The 21,439-nt window shown below is 41.5% G+C and overlaps 2 protein-coding genes across 2 annotated transcripts in view; one reads left to right on the top strand and one right to left on the bottom strand.

Annotated features, from left to right (window-relative positions):
* LOC308195067 (uncharacterized protein) overlaps positions 1 to 21,439 on the top strand; it is a 1,623,621-nt gene that overhangs the window by 275,566 nt on the left and 1,326,616 nt on the right. The window lies entirely within an intron of this gene.
* LOC308195065 (uncharacterized protein) overlaps positions 12,603 to 21,439 on the bottom strand; it is a 77,822-nt gene continuing 68,985 nt past the window's right edge. The window contains exon 3 of the transcript XR_013951189.1: positions 12,603 to 14,077. The gene's annotated coding sequence lies outside the window, so the exon portion shown is untranslated. The remainder of the gene's footprint in view (positions 14,078 to 21,439) is intronic.

Here is a 21,439-nt window from a genome sequence, read left to right as displayed (position 1 = left end):
TCATTCAATGAGCCAGTGCTCCACAAGTCCCTGCTGCTAGTTAGAAGCTAGGGAGTTAAAAACGAAGCCTTTCCATCTCTCAGCCCTGCTTTAGCTATTATTGTCACTCTGATAAGTTTCAGCACACACAAAAAGCAGACAAGTTGTTGATCAATAAATTTATGTATTTTTAAAACAACCACAGAATTTTCATGACTGATTTTCACTGACTGGGAATTCTACTAATAGCTGCACTCCTTTCCAGTCTGCCAACCTCATACAGCTAGACAAGTACGTAATAATATGGGTGAACAATTGGCAGACAGAGATCAAAGATTTACAGTAAATGGGGTTACATCAGGCTGGTGGCCAGTCCCTGGTGAGGTTCCCCAGGGCTCCATTTCAGGGCCGGCTCTCAATGTTTCTATAAATGATCTGAACGCAGGAGTTGAAGGCACGCTACGTTTCTGGATGATACTAAACGAGGAGCTGTTGAGTCCCTCAGGGGTGGAGAGGCCTTGTAAAGAGGTCTTTACAAATTAGAGGGCTGGGCTACCACCAGCAATATGAAGTTTAATAAGAGCTAGGGCTGGATTCTGCACCTGGGACAGGGCAATCCTGGATATATGTACATACTGTGGGATGAGAGGCTGGAGAGCATAGGGAGATTAATGTAATTTATTGCCTATTATTAACGAGTTAGACCTGTGAGAAATTCAAAACAAACTAAAAACACCTTCCCCTCCATCCACACTCTTCTACATCCTACCTCCGAGTATTGCAGGGGAACAGAGAATGGGGGCTGCAGTCAGTCCATTGCACTTTGTCTCCCACCGCTCCTTCACGGTCACTTTCTGCCCCTGCTCCACGTGGGGTCCCTCCCACGGGATGCCGTCCTTCCCCAACTGAGCCTGCGGGGGCTGCCCACAGGCAGCAGCTCTCCAAGAACTGCTCCCACACGGCTCCGTACCACGGGGTCCATCCCCCAGGAGCAAACTGCTCCAGCACGGGTCCCCCACGGGCGGCAGCTCCCCCCAGACCCCTGCTCCTGCGTGGGCTCCTCTCCACGGGCTGCAGCTCCGGCCCGGGGCCTGCTCCTGCGGGGGCTCTCCATGGGCCGCAGCCTCCTCCAGGCCACATCCACCTGCTCCACCGGGGGCTCCTCCACGGGCTGCAGCGTGGAGATCTGCTCCGTGTGGGACCCGTGGGCTGCAGGGGGACAGCCTGCTCCACCAGGGGCCTCTCCACAGGCTGCAGGGGAACTGCTGCTGCCTGCCTGGAGCACCTCCTCCCTCCTGCTGCACTCACCTTGGGGGCTGCAGGGATGGTTCTCCTCACTCTCCCAGCTGCTGTAGCACAGTTTTTCCTCTTTCTTAAATATGGTCTCACGGAGCAGCAAACAAAATCACGTATTGGCTTGGCTCTGGGCACTGGCAGGTCCCTTTTGGAGCCAGCAGAAAACTGGCCCTTATCTAACATGGAGCAGTTTCTGGACTCTTCTCATGGAGACCACCCCTGCAGCACCGCACTACCAAAACCTTGCCACGTAAACCCAGTACAGGGTGCCACAATATGAGAAAGACATAAAACTGTTAGAGTGTCCAAAGGAAAGCTAAAAAGGTGATGAAAAATCTAGAGGGCAAGACATGAGCAGCAGCTGAGGTCCCTTGGTTCGCTCAGCCCAGAGCAGAGCAGGCCGAGGGGAGGCCTCATGGCGGCCTGCAGCTCCCTCACGAGGGGAGCGGAGGGCAGGCGCTGAGCTCTGCTCTCTGGGGACAGCGACAGGACCCGAGGGAACGGCATGGAGCTGGGACAGGGGAGGGTCAGACTGGGTATTAGGAAAAGGTTTTTCATCGAGAAGGTGGTCAGGCACTGGGACAGGCCCCCCAGGGCAGTGGTCACAGCACTGAGCCTGTCAGAGTTCAAGAAGCATTCTGTCAATGCTCTCGGACGTGGTTTGATTTTTGACTGGGGCCACAAGTTGCACTCGATGATCCTTGTGGGTCCCTTGCAATTTGGGATATTCTATGAAAAATATATCTTCTAGAAACTAAAGGTGCAAGTGACTGAGTTGTAAATGAATCCCTGCCCAAATCAAGTTTCACAGTGTCTTTGCTCTGCAAGAGCAGCAAGATCAATAAGTGGCCAGTCTTTTCAAAACTGCCCTCTTGAGATCAGCCATTGCCCTGGGCACTGCTGCCAAATCAAACAATCCTCTGCAAAGCAATTCTGAAAGCCACTTCAGCTCCAGAGAAAAGAGAAAAACTTGTAACAAGGATCATCAGACACACACAGGCAGTATGGAAAGTTTCACTTCTCACACAGAGGAGACCTAAGGAACCTGCCCTAAGGGTCTCCTGAGCTCTCTTGAGCACCAGTAATACTGATGCAAAGCCTGACGGAGTTTAAGAAGCATTTGGCTGAAAAAGAGCATTAAGAAGCTCTTAGTCATATGGTCTGAATTTTTGTGTAGACCTGTGTGGTGCCAGGAGTTGGACTGGATGATCCGTATGGATCCCTTCCAACTCAGGATATTCTATTCTATGATTCTACTCACAGCCTTAGCACCTCACTCAGAGGGAGTTCCAGTATTTCTCCTTCTAGACCTGGAAGGAACCTGTCACAGCAGAAATGGAAAAGACAATGACAGGAAGGTTGTCATCAACACAACAAGATGCGTTACCAAGTTCAGGGAGTCCCACACCAGCAGCAACAGTTATCCTTCTCCCCAACATCATAAAACAAACTTGCAATCATTCCACATAAAAAGGCAAGGTCTCAAAAACTACAGCATGCAGCAGAAAGAGCAAAAGAGATCAAAACTATACACCAATGTTAAGATCCGTGAATAGCAGGGGAGTTGTTAAATGAAAATACTCAAACAGTCTGACAAGCAGTCTCAGATACCACTATACAGACAAAAGAAAAAGTTTGGACCACCATTCAGCTGAGACATTAGCAATATTGAATGGGAGTAATAGTCTTCTGTATGAATTTTTATTATTCCCTTTGAGTCATGGAAAGAATAAATATGAGGTTTCATTTCACTTTAATGATTTTCAGAATGAGGCTCTGAAGATAAAGTCAGAAAATAAACTGTTTGGGTATCTATTTTAGCTTTACTGTCATACTGCCTCTAATCCCCAGTCCTGGATGAGGAGATCTCAGCCTGGCGAAGAAAAGGGCCTGCCCCACATGTAAACTATTAGGTAAGAAATGGACAGGCAACAAAACACAAGGAAACAAACTTGTCAGCAACATTTGTTGGACTGAGCACACCACGGGGAATAATTAGACCACTTTATTTTAAAGTACTTAGTTAAGAGCCTTGGAGAAGTACAGTGGGAAAAGTAATGGTATTTAAGTGCTTCAGAGTAATAAAATTAGGATATAACTAGACCAGAAATTAGTGGATTCAGGGAATTTTCCTACCACTGCCCAGGCACTGCATAACTACCAAAATGAGCCTAAGTCCAGACTGCAACAGAAATATTAACTTCCTGGTTGTGTATCATAAGTATCCATGAGGTCAAAACATAGCCTAGAAAATTCCAGTCAAATATCTTTATCATGGATGAACATTTATCTGAGCAACCCTAGATAGCATACACTATCAGATGAGTATTCAGCCCCAGTCCTTTCAGCTGAATATGTGTGAGTGGTGGGTGGAGAACTCAGAGCAAAGAACTGTCCCTTAAACATTGTGAGAACTGCAGCTACTGTCAGCAGATGGTGCCAGTCAATGCTGAGGAGAATCTTTCTGATTTAGGCCAGCTTGAACATTGGGCCATTAAAGTTTCATTGAAGAGGCTGAAATTCAATACATTACACTGAATTTTAGCCACAAGTTTGGTGACTTTTAGAAACATAATACCTTTAGAAAATGCACTGATTTTCCTTTTTTCTTAGCATTATCAAAAAAGAAACCTTATCTATGCATTCTGATTCACATCTCACCTAAAAACAGCTGTAGCTTGCTATTTTTTATTAAGGAAATATTTTGCATAAGGCTGACATTCCTAAGAATTAGAAGCTATAATTTCTGCAGAAGTGCAATGCCTTGAAATCTCTCAGAACCTTCTCATCCATGAGTTCGAAGCAAGGAGCATTTTGTATCCCATGACACATAAAGGAGCAATCTTATCTGGATAGCTAACATCTCTGTGACTATTTGCTCAAGTTCAGACCAGATTATTTTCCTGATCTTGTCAGGCCACACAAATCCATGAAATAAGCAGAGACAACAACTCACATAAAAATTGCAGTTGGGTCTTTGCGTAGCTGCTAACCTGTGATTAAAGATGGCCTAAACATATCTTTGTCATCATGTGTATTCAATTTTAAGCATTTTTCCATAAACAGGCCTTGTTTCCATCTTCTCTTCCCCCCCCTCTTTTTTTTTTCTTTTTTTAATTAAAGCTTTTCTTTAAGACACTTCCTCAAATGATCCGAGGAGTATTCCCCAATGATATTTTACTGTTGAGCAATAAACTACTCTTGGTGCTTTCCAAGATCTCTTGCCAATGTAACCATGGAGACCTTGCCAGCTGCTAGAACATCTTGAGGAATTTTGTATCTGTCTCAGTAGCTTCCCCAATGACAAAATCATTATTCAAAAATGGAGTCGCAATGGCTGCAGGATTTTTTGTTGTTGTTTTTACAACATTTACTAGCTTACATGCATATTTTGCCAACTGTTGCATTCATTGCACATTATTAAATAACACTATTTGCTATTTGCGTAAGAACAGCATCAAGGGGAAATGTACAGAGGTTACCAGGTAAAATGCATGCATTCTAAACTGTCAAAGGTAAAAGGCTCCAACACAATTCATGATATAAAATAGTACATAAAAACGATGAATTAGCTGAAACAAAAACCTGTATTCATCTGCCTTCAGATGGTGTTAGAATACAGCTACTGAATTAGAGCAGCGTGAACTTTCAAGTCAAAGAATCTAGAAGCACATGCCAAAAATTAAACTTAACTGCTGAAACTATAAATGTAAAAACAGGTTCTGTTTTTCATCACCTCCTTCCAGCATCCTTCATGTGGAACAGGTCAGGAAGCATAATTCAAGCAGGATGCCAAGAGAAAAAGTGGGTGGGGGGAGCACAATTACCACCATTTTCTTAGACCTTAATTGCGATGTTTTTCCACTCATGCTGTTACTGATGCTTCACTGAGATTCTGATTCCATAACAAGGCAGAGAAAAAGACCCTTCTAAGTCCTTTCCTTTCCCCTTCTTCATTTATTTATTTTTATCACACTTCTCTTTCCTCCACAGGGCATGGCTTGCGCAAACAAGGCAGAATCTTTTGCAGCACTGCTACATACCAATAGATAAAAGCACAGTGAAAATCAAAGCCTTAAACATCCTATAACAAAGTAGCCCAAACCAAGCTAGTACAAACTAGCCATGACGAACAATGAGCCACGTCCATTTCTACAGCACTTAGGCTACTGGTAATGCCAACGCCAGGTGTAGTTTGTTTATTTTGCTCTTGTTTCCTCAACCCTCTGAGAAGTATTCATTCCTAATTGCTTTCAAGGAAACCTGATCACACTTCAGGAACAAGAACTCCAGCAGTTTTAGCCCATCTCACCTATTTTGTGCTCTTTTTCAATCTTTTAATACCAACAAAAGGCTTCAAAAGTATTCCTCCTTTCAATCACTCTGAAGAAAAAAAAATAAACAATATTTGCTAACTACGTCTTACTGTTTAACCCTTTACATTTCTAACGCTGCAATCATATATATATATATATTGACTTTCCCTATTGCATGTATAAATGAAACGTGGCAACTACTTTTAACAGGCATTTTTGCCTATGCACTAAGAGAGTTCAGGCACATACAGGGCTCCCCTACTTCTGACCCTATTAATTCACCGGTGTTGTGTCCACACACAGCAATAGGCAGCCTCCATCACAAACAGCTTGCATAAGCTAGAGACGCACAGATTGGGTTCATGGAGAAAAAATATCTCTCCCCAAAACTCTCTGCAAAACTGTCTCATAGATCCTGTCCACAGCAAGGCACGTTTCCTGACATGGTCTGGGGCAACTGATCCTGCTGGTCTGTGGTACAAGATCCAAGAGAACACTGACATCTTCAGACCATTTTAAACGACATAAGAGTGTGTCAGGAAAGGGACAGAGCAATGCAAACACCATGAACCTGCCTGTGGTCAATGGCAAAGCACAGCTTGGCATTGCTGTGGTCATGGATATTGATTGAGAACAAGGAATGTTGAATGGACTGTAAAGAGAAGGCCTGTCATGAGATGCTGAGACCCTGCCAAAGAGCCTGTCAGGATTGTAGCGACTCTTTGAGAAGAAAAAAGAGGGACAAATCTGCCTAAGTGAGCCCTACCACAACCAGTTTTCCACCACCACCTCCAATGAGCTATGTCACAGGGTTTACCGGAACTGCAAAACACTCCTGATAGTTTAAGGTACTACAGCTTCTAGGTTATGTTTCTTTCTAGACTTCCCTCCATTCCTAAAATTGGTTTGAGACCGAGTAGGAGCTGCACAGCTTCTGGGGCGTTTGTAGCAAAGACGAGTCATTCCCACACCACGCTGTCAGGGAATGTCACTGCCTCTTCACAGCCTAAAAAGATAGGGCTTGAGATCTATTACAGGTAGCAGAGCATTTGCCAGAGCTCTAACTTTACTTCCACAGTATGCGAAGGCACCCAGTTATTACCTTTTTTTTTTTTTTTTGCTGTAAGGTTAGAATCTATTCTAATATGAGATATATAGTTCTCATGCTGTACTAACATGCTGCAGCGATGTAGAGCTGTCCAACTTAACAGCTACTCTTGTTCTACTTCAAAGGTCTCAAAGGAAGCTGAAGCATATCTGTTAAGTGCACAGCAGCTTGTTAAGCATGGGTGATCTTTGCTGAAGTAGCTCTCTCCCTGCATTTTACTAAGATATATTTGTCAGTCAAAAAAAAGTTGGATACTGCACCTTTTTGAAAGCTTGTAAGGAGAGGATGCTAAACACCAACAGCTCAGAAATACCCAAATCTGTGCTAGCCAAGCATTTCACTCATTTATTAGCCAACAGTTTTCACATAGATGATGTGAGCAGGCCCTTCGTATGAATTGGTCAATGGACTCTACAGCAGTAGCCCTCACAAATTTTGAGCTATTTCCCCCCCAAAAAAAACTTCTCCCCATCCCATCCACCTGAGCTATCATAGGACCTAGTCAGAAGACGTAAGTGAGCCTCACATGCATACTTGCCATAAACATTAGATAAAATTAGGTTGCTTATTTATTTTGATGGGAATCACAAGACTTAGGGTAGGAAAAGACTTCATACTTGAAGTCTAACCATTGCTTTACAAGTGGAAGAGAGCAGGCAAACAGCTTCCTAACAGTTCAGTCATGTGCAGAATACATGTATACCAGGGCAGCCAGCCTTCCAGGTGTCCAGGTGACATGCAGTACTGGAGAAGGGCAGGAGGTATCGAAAGTATGGGCCGAGAAAGGATTAATAATCTGGAGTAGAAAATGAGAAATTGAACAAACCCTCTACTACAGCTCCTTGAGCATGTTCTCTTGCTCTAGCAAAATGTCTGCTAAAGAGACAAGGATAGAGGATTCTGTAGGAGCAAGCTTCCTGCCCTAGGTAGTCTGGTATTAGACCCAGTTTGCCATGTGAGAGAAACAGAGGAGAGAGAGATTTAACACAAGGAGAGACAGATTTAACACAAATACCTTTCAAAGACGATCTGGCAGCAAGTAAGCATGTTCTTTCTTTTCGTTTTCTTCACTTTTGTCACTATAATAAACTTATTTGCATTGACTTTGCCTATTTTGTATTTCGTTAATATCTTTAACTTGACCTGAGTTAACTTAACCTGACTTTAAACTGCATAACAACACAGCAATCCATTCTTCTGTGCTGATAAATTTTCAAAGAAGAAATATCTTCTAGTGAGAGGTGTAAATCAGGACAACCCTAGCAGAGTGGGGCAGCAGGTAGAAAAAGCCAAAAAATAGAGTCTTGGGAGAGCACATAACACCCTGAAATCATGAACTTATTTTTAGCTTAAAGGGCAAAAGCCGTACCTTCTCTATAGGGGAGGAAAAAAAACAGTCCTCTCAGCCCCACATAGATATCTTAGCTTTAAAAGGACAGTGAAGCAATCCACGTTTTTTGAAAGTGTTAGCTGTGAAGGTAAACTCTTCCTTTTAAACTCACCCTGCTAATTCATGAGAAGATTAAAAACTGCTCTGGCATGACTAAGACTTTAATTGAAGTTCATTACCTTGAATTAAAGAACATCCTTTCTTCTCCACCACACCCCCCACCCCTCTCTGTGGCAGCAGTGGCAAGAAGCCATCCTATTCTGAGAGCATGTGTAAACAGGCTCCTCAAAGTGCCCGTCAGCAGCCTGCCAAAATTGCTAATCCCAGTAACTTCAGCAACAGGAAAGCAAGCCCAAGGCTGACCACTTCTGAAAAGCCTCCTTGGTTCAAGTATGTACAAAATTGTTCATTGTGATTTAGGTAAGTCTGCACCTTTCCTATTGCCCTCCACTCTTAGATGTGGTCCCTGTGACTCAGAATTTTAGGACAGCCTGGAAAGTTTTTCTCCTCCATTCACATATGACACTGACTTCAGCTTAAGCTAGAATTACTACAACAGATTTAGGCTAAAATGTTTAATTTTGATGCTTCCTTGTGAAAACGTCAATTGGATGATGCCAAAATGTTTAGAAGTGTTTACACATAATATGAATATTAAAGAATTTTAAAGAATTTGAAAAAAATAGATTTCAAAGGCTTTTCATTTCAAATGCCCTGTTGGTGTGTGTTTGGTTGGTTGGTTTTGGGGTTTTTCTCCCCAGCAACAGCAGGAATAGTAGCAGAGAATGATACCAAGGCCATCTGAGCTTTCTTAAGTAAACACCAGCTATGTAAAACATATTCACAACGTATAAGATTTTTAAATTTGCAATACATAAAGAACTTTTAATCAGACTTCCAGAGGAAAATGTAGAGCTGAGGCCCAGATCAAAAGGGTAGATACCATGGGAAAACATATCCCGAAAAAAGAATTAGCAATCTCTCCTTCCACAAACTACTGATTTTAGATCACTTTCAGCCATGTAGCCTCCAGGTGATTATCGCTGGATTCACAGCAAATGAACCCCTCACAGCTCTCTTCAATTTCCAATCCTATTTTCTACCTGTAGGCTTTACCCCAGTGATTGCTGGGCTCTAAACACCACAGCGCTTCAGTTTAATGGCACTCTAGCTTAGCAAAACTCTTCATGGTCATTAAGAGAAAATGATTGAATTAATTCAGGAACTCAAGAGCATTCAGCTGAACTGATATTAAACCTCAAGAATACATGAGCCAAAGTCCATTTAGGAAAAGAGAAGGTAAAAATGGATAATAAGAAATAGGCACAATTCAGTTTGAATCGAACCAAAGCATCTTAAGATGAAAACACTCTAATGAAGCACTTAATGACTACTTAAAATTATTTTAACAACTGATGACTTCAGAGAGTTTAAGAGATAATTTCCCATCAAAAAGCTTTATGCAAAGTCACACCACATATCCATTAAGTCTAGGAATTTAGGTTGAGTAACCTTACATAGCTACTTCACAGAAAAAGGACATGCATGTCTTCTAAAGGAGATGGTAGTGTTCTGTGTTTTATTTATTTACATACACACAATGAACTAATGGGATTACTTTCACAGGAACATAAATTCATCAGATATAAGAAATTAAGCCCGGTTCTTTACAATCTGCACAATACTTACCAAGTCCAGTAGAGCCCACAGTAGCAATACGTCCAGACTCCCCCAGACTAAATTTCACAAGCAAGAAACTTCTCTCAATGTGATATATAAAAATTTTAAGTCCTTCAGTAGCAAACAGGTCAAGACTTCAAGAATCAGAATGTGATATAAAAAGAAGGATCGTGAATGCCTAAAATCCTTTAAATGCCATGGACATTGTCAGATAGAAATACTAAGCTAGTTCTAGTAGTGAACCAGGCTCCATGTTATAGAGAAATCTGTCAACTGGTTTAAAACAGAGCTTGTAGCTCCCTGGGGGTTCTGAGTATGGTAGGTGTCCATCCTGTCTGCCCCCACTCCCCATTTTTCCAGGTTGTGTCAATATCAAATTCTTACCAGGAAGGTGGATATGGGAAGGAAAAAATAAAACACCACCACCACCAACAACAAAACTTTAATGATACCTTCATTTAGGAGACTGCAGTATGCTCAAAATAATTAGTCCATTTGCTCAAATAAACTCACACCCTTTCATTCTGGCCTAAGCTGTAGGTAGCAAAATCCTATTTATTACCTCCTCCTATATACGTTTTATTCCCTCCCATTCCTCTAGTAGCTTAAAAAAGTAGAATGAGGAGAGGTCAAAGGTATACCCACACCTACTTGGTCCACTGGGTTAGCTAAGTTATTTGTTTCCATAGCAATGGCACAAACAGGTGAAATCTGGCCAGCATTACAGTTCATCTTCGATCCCCTACCCCAAATGCTTTTCTACTCAATTTACAGCTATACCAACTGCACGCAGTTTTCAGCAGGAGCAAAGATCAAAGTCACGCGAGCTCCTCAGCAGAAGACATTGCCCCACCAGACCCCATGAGACTGCAAGTCCCAGTCAGCTGTTCCAGATTTCTCCCTGTCAGCCTAAAGTAAGGAAAACTTGTTCCTCAGCTGGTCCAATCTTTGCATTTTTCTCCACTGCAACGTATTCTCTTTTTGTTCCTCCTAGAAGTCAGACAATCCCACCAACCTTCAAATATAAATGCCCTCACTCTTCTCTGTGACCCTTCTGACGTTACAAGGACTGTAACTGTTACAAAGACCGTAGGAAGATGACTATAAGTCGTCATCTTATTAACCACAGGGCTTGGAATTTTCCTGTATGTGGTAAGCCTTGCTCTACTCAGGCAAGCATCCAAGAATCTGGACTCTAGGCATCATAAAGCTGGCCCTCAGCTAATGTGTCTGCATTAGAATTATGTTATATTACCTCACAGTATGAGGAGTGCTGCTCAGCAATTCAGCTTTTCATCTAAGCTAGTCATGTACTAAAGCGGCAATTCTTATACCTGATTCTCAGCAAGACAATTCCTTTACAGATGTTTTCATGGCAAACTGATTTCCCTTGTGTTTCACTGTAGTTACAGTCAGCACTGTTAATTTATTTTTCCTTCTACAAGGCAATAAACTGTTGCACGTTTTCCCTGGAAGGGAGAGATATTACTGATTTATGTTGCATAACAGGAAAGTCTGATACCAACCATTGATACAGATGAGCAAAGGCCACTGCAGAATCTTGATGGAGTCAACACAACCTACTGAAAAATATCACTAGCTTAGCAGGTGACAATGACATCTTCTGCCTTAACGTTTATCTTCACTATCTTCAGAGCAATTTATTTGCAGTATATTACTATACTTAAGCTGTATCTTTAGGGAAGTTATGATGCTTAATGTTTCATGCTTGCCAACTGTCTGGAATTCAGCTCAAAAATTTCCAGGTTATAGCAGCCATTCGCAGTACAGCTCCATGAGAAGTAGGATTTGTCGTGGTTGCAGCAGCTTGCAGATATCACGGACATGTACAGCACTTGCAAAGAAGAACCCCTCTCCCAAGTATCAATGCAGAAAGGCAAGGCTTCCCATGGTCTTCAAAGTGAACAGGAAGAGATGATCTTTCAGGACTTTTCACTTCAGACATGTCAGACTGCTCAGAGAAGAAGCACTCATCACCGACTGTCTTGAAAAGCCTAGAGGAGGTTCTGTTTGAAGTTTGGACATCTCTGGTATCTCACAAAAAAATTACAACTCCAGATTGCCTCAACCCACACACCATGTTTAGGTCTGCCTTTATTTATTTATAATACCCCATGATCTCCCACTGAGTAATGCAGGCATAGCAAAAGGACTGGAGTGGCATTGCTTCCTGTCACAGCACTTCCAAGTAGCCTTGCCACTAGGAAAAAAAAAAAAAAAAAAAAAAAAACATTGTTATGTGATGACACAGGGTTAACTCTGCATTCACGGGTTCATCGTAAGCCTACTAGGAGGCAGTCAAGAAGGCAATGCAATGGTTCCAGATAAAGAACCTCCCAATAAGCAGGGCAGGAGACTAGTAAAAAATGCCTGCAGTCAGTTGAAGAGACTGCTTTCCCAGAGCCATGCTGCTCTTATGCCAAGCTTAGGAAAGAAGAGATCTAATCGACCTGGCCCATGGGGATTGGGACCCAACCTACATGAACAGGGAGACTGAAACAGGACAACAGATTCCTGCTCAGGTCTAAGACAACACTAGTGTTTTCCTAAGTTTCCAGGAGATAGCAAGCCTTAGAACAGATGGAAGTATACATGTAGTCTGTTTTTTATTTTTTATTTTGCAGGTTCCTCTCTGTCAGTCTTACCTGTTTCCCTTGTTATGAAGATTTCACAATGCTTTGGTTCAGTTATGTTGCCGTATTGCACAATCGATAGCCTTTGCAGCTCTCTTGAGAAAACCTGTGTGTTGCCCACTGAGAAGTCATTGCTGATCCACACAACACACTGCTCTAGGAAAGAATCCACCACAGGGCTTTACCCTTGGGTAGGGGAGAGTAAAGGTTTACCCTACTGTATGCCTGTGCCCAGAAGGCAGGCAAGGTCACCACTGCACTTTGCTTGGCTGATTAACAAAAACACATGGGATGGAGAGGATATAAGCTATGTTTCATTATTAGACCAGTTACAAATGTTTAAAGTTTTTTTCTTTGAAAATAAGTCAGAAAGACATTTGTTTTTGACAAAAAAAAAAAGGAAAGAAAAAAAATGTTTTGGAATATAATACAACAAAGACTATTTCTTCCAGACTTCCCTCTTTTGATTATTTTCATTAAGAAAAGAAAGTAACAACAGCAAAAAAAAAGCAGAGATGACAGATGACTGAAGCCAAAATATTAATCTGCCAACATTTACAGCTTTGTCAAATTATTTGTTAAAAAAAATCTTACAGAACAGTCAATTGCCTCACAAATTTAACTACCTACAGAAATAATTTTTCAGATAAGGAGAGCCTCACCACTAAAGGAAGATGTATTCTGCATAAGATGGTAACAGTGAAATTACTTGTATGTAGGCACAGAGATTGTACAGTTACAGTGAAGAATTCAGTGTCTGAAAGACAGTAAGCAAGTAGAGGCCTTAAGGCTGATTCTATCTGTTGAACACATGGCAAGCTCAACTGAAAGGCAACTCCTTACACCTTCCATTTGTGAAGAAGTCAGCTATGCTTTGTCTGTGCATTCACCCAAAATGCTCAGTCTGCTTCTTGTCAAAGTAATACCAGAGTCGTAGCCTCACATGTGCCCTGAGACTTTGGTAGAATTAAAAAAAAAAAGAAAATCATAAAAATTTGTACCCCTTAGGAATTAGAGTCACTAAACCAGCACATCATAAAAGAAGCATGCGAAGAACAAAATATTTTGTTCTTCTAGTTTTATAACAATAATGCTTCAAAACTTTTGTTTTTGTAAATTTTTTGTTTTTGTAAATTTACCATTTGTATGCTATAAGCCAAAGAAGTTGACTGATCTCGTTATAATGTATTATCTTCTTGCGCTGTATCTTAAGGAGCAGAAAAGTATACAATCACCGTATGTGTCCCTATTATGCCAAATAATGTCTCAGACCATAAGACACATTAAACAAGATCTGAGAAAGGTTTCAGATATGGATTTTCAAGGCCTATGAGGGAAGTGGCATGTAAATAGAGAAAAACAGGACCAGTGGTTCCATGAAGAGTAAGGCTAGTCATTCATGCCAGGGAATCCACAAAGGTGAGAGCAATAAGGAAGTAGATTCCATTCATTCTGCTGCTCAGAGTAAATGGCTGGTCCTGCAGTAGCTTTTACACTTGAACTTGCTGAGGTGAGGTCCTCTGTTACCAGAAATAAAGCACTGCCTTCAGAAGAGCTTGATGATTATTTCTTCGGGGGTGTATTTGGATTTGCATTTTTGAATTATTTTAAAAGTCTGGGTGCACCTCTCAAATAAGCACTTCCTCTTAAATACCTAAGAGACAGATGAAATAAGAACATAAATATCTGTCCCACAGTGTCCCCATACAGATCAAGGATTTTGTTTTATCAGCATTTCACAAAACAATACTGAAGGAGAGGGGGAAGCAATGTCTAGTGCTATAAATTTCTCCTCTTAAAGAGGGAAATTAAAGAAGAAAAGAACAAGGTAAGTGAGCAAGATCAGAGATTTAGCAGTGGAAGAAGGCAGAAGTTCAATGTTTCCTACCAGGAACATGTTGGGATATCTCCAGACTCTGCTATGAAGTAGGGACATGGACATCGTGTATCAGGTATATACCAGATCCATCAGTGGATGTTATCATCTCTACAAAAATTGTTAAGGGCAATGACTTGTCCACAGAATACCCTTAGAGAGGTAAAATTTTGTGCAAAAGAAGTAGATAAGATCTTCCAGCTGCCCGCACATTGCATTTAATGTGGCTTTTCATTGCAATTAACAATTTACCCAAGTAATTTCTTTTCTCTGTGGAAAGTAGGATAACTCAGAGTTCACTGAATTGACTCAGCCCATAGCTGAGTCAGAGGTGAAGTTTTACAAAGCAGTGAGAACACATTCAGGCAGTTAGTAACAGCCTGGGGAAAAATAAAAATAATAATAAAAAAGCCTTAATCAATAAGAAGTTAGGAGATTGGGAGGATTTCCTCATTTCTGTTTCAGTGTTTGTTATTCACCACATCCACCACCACTTCACACTGCCATTTCCCCAGCAGTGCTATTTCTATTTGTTCAATATGCTGATTAAGCCTCCCACAGTGCTTGCAAAGGTCTAACTGCTATACCTATTTTCTAAGAATGCTCAGTAAAAATTAACAGAAAACTGTTAATTTTTTTGTTAATAATCTGCTATCATAGACTGTGGTGAAACTAGGATCAGCTTTAGTAAACTGTATGTGAGGCAACCAGTAGGCTTAATAATTCAAAATCAGGTAGAAGAAAAAGGACCAAATAACTTCCACTAAGTAACACAGTACGCCTTCTAATAATTTTTGTTGTTGTTTTTCCTGAAAAAAAGGGGAAAGCTTGAGAACATGAAATCCTCTGGCTGCTTTAATTTATGAATGCTAGTCTGATAGTGGTGTTTTTTTCCCTGACTACAGGGAAAAAAAAAAAAAGGAAAAAAAAAGTTTTATCTTTTGTGTCTTGCACACTTTTACTTGCACAACAGGGTGCCTGACAGCACAGTGCTGAGCCAAGAAAAATAAACTCTGTCTCCTGGCTAGGCTAATTGCAACAGGTTTAGTTCTATGTTGACATGGTTATACTGCCTCCAGACTTCGTGACAGGTCTGTCAAATGTAACTTGTTATTTCTGCCTCACTACTTCTGCACAGAGGAGACATGTCCAGTGTCTTCCTACACACACTCAGTTGCACCAGTTTAATTTTACTTCTGATGAAAGTGGGTGCAAAAAAAGTGGGTGTCCAGGCACAAGTAAGAAATCAGCTCTAAATATGTGTCTTTTAAACTGAAACCAACTGCCTTTGACCAAAATGCATGTAATCATAGAATCATTTAAGCTGGAAAAGACCTTCAAGATCAAGTCCAACCATCAACCTGACCTACTGAGTCCCATCACTAAGCTATGCCCCTTACTGCCACACGGGCAAATTCCTCTAAGCTGACTTAAGTGACTGAATTAAAGATTTGTGTAGATCCCAGGGCTACTGCCTGTCAGCTCCTTCCCCTTTTCCTCATGCTCTAGTGCAGTTATTATTTCATGATGGTTTACAACAGAAACAAATGTCCCCACTTGATAACTTGCTCAGGCAGAGAGTGGCTAGTGCACTGGCTACACTCAAGGCAGATAGCAACCACAATATCAACTCAAGCTAGGTGCTGAGAAACTGACAGAGGTCTTGCTCAGCAGCTGAGGGCCAACGGAGCATGTGCCAAAAAAAAATATGACTATTAGTCCATCATCTTACCCCATAAATAGTGAGCAGACCAAGAGTCCTCTCAGCTCTTCTGCATGACATCTGGCTGCATGGCAGGATCTCCCCTTGACTAGAATCATTAAGGTTGGAAAGGACCTCCAAGATCCTCTGGTCCAACCATCCCCCTACCACCACTGTCACCCACTAAACCATGTCCCTAAGCACCACGTCCAACCTTTCCTTGAACACCCCCAGGGACGGTGACTCCACCACCTCCCTGGGCAACCCATTCCAATGCCTGACTGCTCTTTCTGAGAAGAAATGTCTCCTCATTTCCAACCTAAACCTCCCCTGGTGCAACTTGAGGCCATTCCCTCTAGTCCTATCACTGGTTCCCTGTGAGAAGAGGCTGACCCCCAGCTCCCCACACCTTCCTTTCAGGTAGCTGTAGAGAGCAATGAGGTCTCCCCTGAGCCTCCTCTTCTCCAGACACAACAACCCCAGCTCCCTCAGCCGTTCCTCACAGGACTTGTGCTCCAGGCCCTTCACCAGCTTCGTAGCCCTTCTCTGGACATGCTCCAGGGCCTCGATGTCCTTCTTGTAGTGAGGGGCCCAAAGCTGAACACAGTGCTCAAGGTGCGGCCTCACCAGAGCAGAGCACAGGGGGACGATCACCTCCCTGCTCCTGCTGGCTGCACTATTCCTGACACAAGCCAGGATGCCGTTGGCCTTCTTGGCCACCTGGGCACACTGCCGGCTCACGTTCAGGCGAGAATCGACCAGCACCCCCAGATCCTTTTCCTCTGCACAGCTTTCCAGCCACTCTGCCCCAAGCCTGTAGCGCTGCATGGGGTTGTTGTGGCCAAAGTGCAGGACCCGGCGCTTGGCCTTGTTGCCTCTCAAGGTCCCGCCTGCTGCAGAGATCCCTTCTTCCTTGTGAGAGATTCCTTGTCACAATAGATCCTCAGAAACTGATTAATAGCCTTCTAAACCTCGTAAGTTTCAATAAGTATTTTCAATATATTAAGCTAGTAAAAATATATTTATTTTTCCAGTGTAAAAAGTTAGTGATTTTTTTCACTAAAAACTTAATAAACTATTATATATTCTGTTGCCCCAAGACTATGTTTTCCAAGTCACATGAAATTAAGAAAAATATGATTTTACTGAGAATTCATTCTGTCCCAAGCAACTTTGCTTTTGAAGAAGTCTGGGTTTTGATACAGAACTAATTTTTTGATCTAAAACCAGCTCACCAGCACTCAGTGCTTCCACATATCCATCAGTTTGCATCAAAGAAACTGAGAATTATACTTGGAAGGGATAAGGAAGAGTTAAAAATATGTACCATTTTCCAAGGAAAAAGTGTAAAATTTCTTTAGAGAAACAAGTATAATTGCCAGGCATTGATAAATTGTGTAAGGAACGCTATCGATGATTCATACCAGTAGAACTTGCTGCTAAATAAACTCTGACCTTGATACTCAAGAGACCCACTTAGAACATCCTGCAAGACAATGATATATTTCTCCCCACTAACCTTTGCAAGCAGTCTGCCTCTTCAGCTCCTTGAAACAAGCTAGTTCCAATTAAAGAGGAGAAGTGGAACTGTTTCATACATTTGTTTCAGTGACAGGATACGCAGGGGTTATGATGTCATAGTGCCAAGAATATCGGGCAGGAAAAGCTGGGTATGGGCTTTTTTTCAAATTTCAAATATGTATTGTTGCAACACTGCAGAAAATATTTCCTTCTTTATGAAAAAACCTGAGCTGTCAGAAGGAAGGTGAGGGAGAGAAAATGATTCAGAAGATAAAGCCTAGAGCTGAAGGGAGGTAGTTGTGTCCACATTCCTGTCCCATGCTCACTGTGCAGAAACAGGCAAGTTATTTCACCTTCCTGCCATTCAGGTTCTCAGCTGCAGTGTGGAGAGAATAATAAAAACTTTCTACAACTTCTACAGTGCTAGGCCCTACCTTCTGCACGGTGCACTCACAAACAACACAATTTGGTTTTATGTTACCAAAGGGATAACTCCCGATAAAGGAATACTCAACAGAGAAGACAACCACGAGATGGCACAGTCTTCAAGGACAACTATCTCTATGAGAAAATGGAAGTACTTCCCACTAAAGGCAAGAAAGACACTGGGGAGAACAAGAACAGAAAGAGATCAGTAAGCTTCGGACCCCTTGGTCTCAGTGTCTGAACCTGAGTAAATCAAAATTTTGGAAGGGAGCCTGCAGCAGCCTGGAGGGAAGGACCCCACACTGCTACTCTGTTGGCCATGCTCTTCTGTCCCAGTTGCATTATTTATGCCAAAATACTGAAAACAGGTCCAAACAGCAGAACAAGTAGAAATCACTACCTGTGAATCTAGTTACTGAACAAGTTGTCTGAATTTCTATCGAATGGATAAGGAAATGTTTAGGGTGGCATCTGTGTCCAGAGTCACTTTTCCTTCACAACTGGAAAATTAGCCTGTAAAATCTTACCAGGTGTATTTAAGGCTTTCAGTAAGAAGCCGCTGAGCATCCAAGCCACAAAACGTGGCCTTGATCCTAGACCTTCAGGCAGTCCAGGCTTAGGATTCAAAGAGCAGCTGGGATGGACTTACTCAGCGTTGAGCAGCAAGTTCACACAGCAAGAGGAAGACAGGTGCAAATGTACTCCTGGAAAAGAGTAGCCAAGAAGCTGGCACAGTTTGCTTAAGGAGTTGAAGCACGGAAAGAGGCAGGAACATAAGAATAGGTGACAGTGATGGAAGTGAATGGGATGTAGGGGATGTTTCATAACATAACATTAGAGAGGCATTAGCATGTTTGAAAGCAAAAAGACAGTGACTGATGCAGAGCAGCAGTGGAAGGATGTAGGAAATAGCACGGCTGGTGAGGACAGGGAATAAGCAGAGTCAAGGGATTTGTTTTCATCCTGATGTATGCTGAAAGGAAGTCTCAAAACAATTATTTTCTCCTGTGAAGGAAACTCTGTTCTCCAATCGCATTCAAAAGGAAAAACAAGGCTGGTGAGGACTCAGTTCTGAACTTCCCCAGGATGGAAGGTGATTGATTCAGGCTTGCTTCTCTTTGTTTTTTAAGTGTGAGTGGCATCCAGCTATGCCTATTACTATCAGTTAATGATAACAGAAATCAAACCATAAGTTAAAGCCAGAAAAATCCTTTGCATCATGGCATTTCCTCTGTGAGTCATTGTTGCCTGCAAATGAGGACTTCTTACCATATTCCCAATGTACATCAAGTCATTAACATTTCTGCTTTTGCCTCAGCTGTAGAGGAATAGAAAAAGGATAACTTCAGATCATTCTCAGAGTTTCAGAAATATATTTTAAGAGATTAAGGTAACTGAAACTTTTTTTCCAATTACCATGCTATTTTCCTCTAAGATCAGTCTTGTTGTGCCATTAAAAACAAACAGCAATTTCAGGTATTTGTGGTGGATCCCACTGTTACTGTACTTGTTCAAGTTAACTAAGTGACATTCTCTTTCTCCTGCAAGCAATGACAAGGACCATTTAAAAACACTGATTGCTAATCTTACAAGTAGAAATGCAGTATACATAAGCAATAACAAGCAGTAAATAAAATTTTCTTCCTGTCTCCATCCTTACTTGTACAGAAAAAGTAATTTCAGCTGGTTGAATGCTGGATCCCTGTCCTCCATCTCAGAAGTTTTGTGTTTGTTAAAGACACTGCAGAAAGTTTCATTATTAAATGAAATTGGTAAATGAAAGTCCAAGCTATTAGTTTCACTAGAAGAAGAATGGTCCTACTGATCTGTTCGAACCTAAAGGCTGTTACTACAGACACTAATTGTTGTAGGCTGTTTCCTCCTGCCTTCCAGGTCTACTGCTACTATTCTCAGAAGATTCAAATTAATTCACTTGATTTGTTGCTAACCCTTACCAGAACAGACTTTTATACATTGCTGGTGCTTTAAAAACTCACATAGCAGGATTCCACAGTAAATTTTATATCCTAAAAAAATAAATAAATACAAAAAAAAAAAAAGAAAAGTAGTACATATAATGCACAGAAACTTAGTATTTAACACAGACTTTTGGGTAATCATCTGTTTACTTGAAGGGGTTGTGCATTTTCCGTTTCTCTATAGCAGAGGCTTCATTTCCTACATGCTGAAGACTTTTGTGTTCACATGCATAGATATTTCAAATCTAGAACCAAGCCAAGACCAAAGACATGTCTCTGGTTCATAGCAGTCCTGTAAAAACTCCATTTTCAGTTTAATATGCAACGTTAAAAGTGTCCTTTTTAAATAGGGTATACATTATGTTTCTATTTTCATAATAATGATAGTCTCCACTTTACTACCTACAGCATATATCATCTCATATAATATTAGCAACATAAACAATCTGGGCCTGATCTACGGAAGTTAATGGGAGTTCTTCCCACTTTGAAAAAGATGCAGTGAAATCAAAATAGAAAATGACCTACTTTGAAACTAAAGATGCGATGGCAAATGTTTATGTGCAGCATAAACATTTTAATATGAAAATAAAGAAAGACCAAATTTACTATTATAAAACTCTTTGTGGCATAGGAAAGGGTATGTACAAAGAATGAAAAAGTGGTAGTAAATTAAAAACAAAACCAAAAAAAACACAGAATTCTTATTGTCTCTAAAGCAAAATCTTTGTTACAGCAGATCTGATTACAAAATAGAAGCCCTTCAAACTAGATGCCCTTTCCAAAGGAAATATCGATGTATAACAGTGTTTAGGAGGAAAACAAAACAAAACAACAACAACAACAACAAAAAGCCAGTTTCTCGTTCCAGTCCCAAGAATCCAATCAGAAAAAAATGGGAATTTGTTGGGTGTGGGAGTCCAAGCTGGCTGCCTTACACTGCAGTACTGACAGAAGCTAGCTGCTTCTGTTCTTCCTCTGGTTGCTCAGGGTAGCAGGTCTCAGCTGTTAAGTCAGCCTTCTCCCAGGAGAAGTGAGCACAGAGATAAGATCTATCTTCTAGTACAGATTCCCAGCAATAACGTGAAATTTCCTACAGGAAAATCATCTGAAAATAATTTCTGAAAATGTCAAGACTATGCCTAACAAGTATGGGACAAAGGTTGAAGGTGCATGTCCTTTAGAAGAATTTCAACTACATTTCAGGTGGGCTTTCAAAACCATTGGCCTGGCCTGGATTAAAACCAAAACGTCTCACCAACTGTGTCAGCTTGGTACGGAGACTGAGACATCCACCACACACATACATAAACATTTCAAATTAAATGCTAAAAAAGCATGTTTTGCTCTGAACTTCAGCCTTAACACTACCTCCAAATTGAAGGTATCTGTAGGCCAGAAACTTTGAGGCACTGACTACATCTATATTTTCAAAAAGCTGTGGCAGACCAGCATTAACCATATCCAGAGCAGCTGGTTACACAGATTCCCAAGTACCTGCCTTGTATTGCT

The sequence above is a fragment of the Anser brachyrhynchus genome, assembly GCF_964034855.1.
Source record: "Anser brachyrhynchus genome assembly, chromosome: 4".
Classification (NCBI taxonomy): Eukaryota; Metazoa; Chordata; class Aves; order Anseriformes; family Anatidae; genus Anser; species Anser brachyrhynchus.
This window is presented reverse-complemented; position numbering and strand designations above follow the sequence as displayed.